Source organism: Aegilops tauschii, chromosome 7 (genome assembly GCF_002575655.3).
Source record: "Aegilops tauschii subsp. strangulata cultivar AL8/78 chromosome 7, Aet v6.0, whole genome shotgun sequence".
Classification (NCBI taxonomy): domain Eukaryota; kingdom Viridiplantae; phylum Streptophyta; class Magnoliopsida; order Poales; family Poaceae; genus Aegilops; species Aegilops tauschii.
This window is the reverse complement of record NC_053041.3, coordinates 650,261,477-650,266,464: the sequence shown is the minus strand read 5'-3', so window position 1 is coordinate 650,266,464 and position 4,988 is coordinate 650,261,477. Positions and strand designations below refer to the sequence as shown.

Here is a 4,988-nt window from a genome sequence, read left to right as displayed (position 1 = left end):
GACGCGAATGCCGAAGACAAAGAAATACTTGACTTCTCCGTAAGAAGGGGCTATACCATATCATGCTATTTTGAATTGCCTGAGATGTTTGTCCCTCTTGATGCACCCTTCTTGATTGCACGGTAGTCGCTTTTATTAGGGTGATCTTTCACTTAAAATATCAAAGTAGTTAGTGTTCGACAAGGTGGTGGAAATCGTCGTGAAGGTGAACACCGACGCGAATGCCGAAGACAAAGAAATACTTGACTTCTCCGTCAGAAGGGGCTATACCATATCATGCTATTTTGAATTGCCTGAGATGTTTGTCCCTCTTGATGCACCCTTCTTGATTGCGCGGTAGTCGCTTTTATTAGGGTGATCTCTCATTTAAAATATCAAAGTAGTTAGTGTTCACCCAAGTGTAGCACCGTTTGATATTCGTATCCTTTCGGGGTGCGCCATGTACACATGAGCACGAACGAATCGACAGGAATGAGGCGGGTGAGGTCAGACCTCGCAGCAAGATCACTTGGTTGTCTTTGACATTCAGGCAGGAGAGTCCTGAGCTCGGAACACGCCCATCGAAAGATGAACAAGAATCACATAAGAGATGTGATTGGCAAGTTGGCCTACCAATTGAAATTCGTGTCATCAGTGATGAACCCGTCAATGGCATTGAATTGAAATGCGGATCTTGAATCACTCACAATCAATTTTGAGAGATATTGATTTGAGTGGGAGCACACTTTAGAATAAAAATTGTTCATTCTCTAGTGCAAATATCATTATGAACAAAGTCTAAGTGAAACTTGTGTTTTCCGTTGTAGATCAAATGGCTCGCAACAACACGTTCAACTTAGGCCCGATGTTAGAGAAAGAGAAGTTAGCTACGACTGGGAAAAACTATGCGGACTGGGTCCGCAACCTGAGGATTGTCCGCAGGAGCGCTAAGAAATTGTATGTGCTTGAAACCACTCTTCCAGCTGAACCGGCGACAGGAGCCCCGGTAGATGAACAAAATGTCTGGGCCACTAAGGATGATGATCACAACTTAGTGCAGTGCCTCATGCTAGCTTGCATGAGTCCAGAGCTTAAAAAACGTTTTGAATTCCATAAACCCCGTGATATGATCCGGGAATTGGATGCTCAGTACAAGGAAACCGCGAAGTCTGAACGATTTGATATCATGAAGGCTTTGATGGAATGCAAGATGGCTGAGGGTAGTTCGGTTGGCGAACACGTGGTCAAAATGATTGGCTATGCTGAAAGGCTTAAAACCCTGGAATTTCCACTTCCACCTGGCCATATGATGGACATGTTGCTTTCTTCACTCCCCCCGTCTTACGACGGTTTTGTCATGAACTACAACATGAGTGGGATGGAGAAGGCACCGGAAGAGGTGCTCGCCATGCTGAAAACTGCGGAAGGAGGACTGCGGAAAAATCGCAAGCAAGTGTTGCTTGTGAATAAAACTGCTAGTTTCAAAAAGAAAGGCAAGCCAAAGAAGGGCAAGGGCGCCGGTAAGACCGGCTCCCAAAGCAACTCTAAGGACGGAGCCAAGAGTGAAACTGAGTGCTTCTACTGCAAGGGCACAGGACACTGGAAGAGAAACTGCAAGAAGTATCTGGAAGATAAGAAGTCCGGTAAAACTGGAAAAGGTATTACTGTTATACAAGTTAATGTCATTGACGTTTTGCCTGCTAGCGAAAATTCTAAGTCTTGGGTATTTGATACCGGATCAGTTGCTCACATTTGCAACTCGATACAGGGACTTCAGAAGGTGCGCAGGCTGGCAAAGAATGAAGTCGTGATGCGTGTCGAGAACGGCGCTGGGATCGCCGCTCAATCCGTCGGCATTATGCCTCTACGTCTCCCTTCAGGATTTATTTTGGAACTAAGTAACTGTTATTTTGTTCCGGCATTGTGTAGAAACATTATCTCCGGATCATGTTTATTACGCGATGAGTATTCGTACAAGTCTGAGAACAATGGTTGTTCACTTTATTGGGCTGAATTTTCAGCCCCCCCCTCCACCCCTTCCACCACTATATAAGGAGGAGGAGAGGTGCTCTCCAACCCACTCCAACTCTCTCACAAATGCCATGCATGATCTGACTTTCTTCTCTCCCTCCCACGAAATAGTTTCATAGAGCCGAAAGGCTGTCTGGGTTCCGGCAGGAACTAGTTCTGGACGGCGAAGCCCTGCCGGATAGCTGACACCGTATGTGTGCAACCCCATAGAGAGGTCGTAGGTTCGATCTTTTGCCCGATGGGCTGTTCGAGGGTCCTCCCGAAGGACTGTCCGTGACATCATCCGGGGGACTGTCTGACCGCCTCCCGAAGGGCTGTCCGGCGAGGGAGTACATCCTTGCGGTTGGGAGGTTGTAAATCCTAGCTGCGGGGATCTGCACCAACGATCTCCTCCGACCCAGGACGAAGGCTGGAGCTACACAAATATTTATCACTAGGGCTGTTTGGTTTCAAACTAAGTTAGCCAAAGGTTGCCATACCTAAGGTTAGGCAAGTTTGATCAACTTAGGTGTGTGTTTGGTTCAAGCCATATCTTAGGCAGGCCACATTGAGGTTCCACATCAGATACAATCAAAAAGTGTGGCAAAATTTCCTTAGGCGTGCCAACTTGTGGCTCTCATTTTGAAGGACTAACCTTAAACAAGCTTGGCAACGTTGTAACAAACTGTGGCACTCCAAGACCTAGAACCAAACAGCCCCAACTAAGTTTGAAGGACCAAAGCTGGAGCAACACAAATGTTATCTCTAAGTTTGTTTGTCCCACATGTACGTCATACTAAAGGAAAGCCAAACGTACCAGGTGCCCTGTGCACCAAATGTGTCTTCAAACTTCGCTAACGACGTAGTTGCAGTTCAACGACAGACATTTTACTGGGCATATGCTTCAGCGTGACACTGGAAACACATGGATTTTAATTTAAATCTAATCACCTGGCAATTTTAGATACTGTACTAGCTACACTTGCATCCTATTGCAGTGTCAATCCTATACATGGCATGTATGCTATACTAGCTCATAAAAGCAAAAAATAGGAGCAAGCTTACCCGTTCACATAGTTGGCGGAGACAAGGATGGCGGGAAACCCACATATGGTTGGCTCTGCGATGGCATTGAGTACCTAGTCCCACAGAACCGCTCAAGCTTCATAGTTTGGAGATTCAGTGAAAAACAGCCTGGGTCTGGCATTTCCGGGTCATCTGGTAACCCATTACGAGTAAGTATCCCCCTGCTACACCAAGGATGACATAGCGACAATGATGGGGCAATGGGACTACGTCCTCCGTTTGCGGCTGCCTTGGGTCACCCCCAGTACTAAACAAAATGGTATACCAGAGGTGATACGTATCGTATACAGGATTGTGGCCGAGAGCAAACATCCCAATCCTCCCTTCGCTTGCCTCCACAAAGGCCACCTGACTACCCCGGGCACCAGGCGGGAGGCTGGCGGAGGAGAACTCCATCGTACTAATGTTGAGCATGAGCAACTTGTTGATCCGAGGTATCGACCAGCAGAAGGATCCGTGTGCGTAGTAGCGCTTTCCGAAGGAAGTGGAGGTTCGCAGATCGTACCTGCTTCTTGGGACCAGAGCACTCCAACCATCAAATGTGACGGCGACACGGCGTGCCATTGTCCGGCACGGGGGTATGTCATTTGGCCAAGCACATGACCCTGAATCTGAAGGGAGCATCCGCAGCAATGTCGGCGCCCTCATCCCTGCCAGCAGGAGCAATGAAGGGCTCGCAGTCATAGACCAGATCGGAAAGGTCCTGGGGGAGGGGAGGTAGTAGTTGGTAGCGCCGGTGCAGCGGGTCGCAGACGGCGATGTCCCTGGCCAGGGGACGGCCGTCGGTGGCATCGCAGAGGAGGGCGCGGCCGTCGCGAAAGTCACAACGATCCCAGGGCTGCTCGCCGGAGGGGAGGAAGGAGCAGGAGAAGTCAGTGCCGATGAGGCTTCGGGCGACGGCGGCGGACGGGTGGGGCGGCTGGGCTGGGACGAAGGAGTCCGAGAGTATGTCTAGGAGAGGCGGCGGGTGGAGGCTGCAGGATCGGCGGAGGAAGGAGTGGTCGGAGATGACGCGTTGGAGGGAGGGGCCGGCCATGGAGGCGCGGGCGAGGTCGGCAGCCGTGGGGACGCGGAGGAGGATCTCCTCCGTGAGGTGGTCCGGGAGGGTCGCCTGCGTCCCCACAGTCGGCAAGGCGTCGGGGCTGCATGGCGGCGCCGCGTGGGCATCGGGCCAGGCAGGCGTCGGAGGGGTGTCGGGGCTGCATGGCGGCGCCGGCGACGCCATTGGGGCGGAGTGCGGTGGAACGAACTAGGGGATTGGTTTTGCTTCAGGGTTTGGTTTTTCCGTTTCTACTTATCTCATCTTCTGGAAGTGAAACCCGCCTTTCGTTTCTGCTTGTGCTCCTATTTTACAATAAAACGAAATTACTAAATTCCGAATAACATGGATTTTGCATAAGATCCGAATGCACCAAGAAGCGTTCGATCACCATCGTATGGACGCTCTCGCGATCCCATCCCGCTCGCCCGAATCAATCGTGAGTAATCTCGACTGATTTTTCCCTGTGATTTATGGTCTGTTTTAATTCTCATTTAAGGAGAACGATACACACCTGATTTTTTCTGTCATTTAAAGAAGGTTTCAATTTTCATTTAAGGAGAAAGATACACGTCTGATTTTGTTCGCGTGGTTTAAGGACGGAGATAATGTATGTTTTTTCACGTTGAAAAGATTGTGAAAAGTGGGATTTGAGCGGACATGGAGTATGTGATCACTGTTGGAATATTAGGCAAGTTCATGATTAATTCCAGTAAATAATTCATGACTAGAAGAGATACTAGCATGCAATAATCTAGCAAACTAGAAGAACAGCAAGACATGCATAACAGCAGCAAACACGTAACAATAGCTGTAGAAACAGACATGAACAGAGGATGTTGGACGTACTGATCGTTAGCTATTATGGGTGCGA

The 4,988-nt window shown here is 49.2% G+C and overlaps 1 pseudogene; it reads right to left on the bottom strand.

Moving 5' to 3' along the window:
- Positions 1 to 2,090: 2,090 nt before the first annotated feature.
- LOC109747146 (uncharacterized) lies at positions 2,091 to 4,315 on the bottom strand (annotated as a pseudogene).
- Between the last annotated feature and the right edge of the window lie 673 nt (positions 4,316 to 4,988).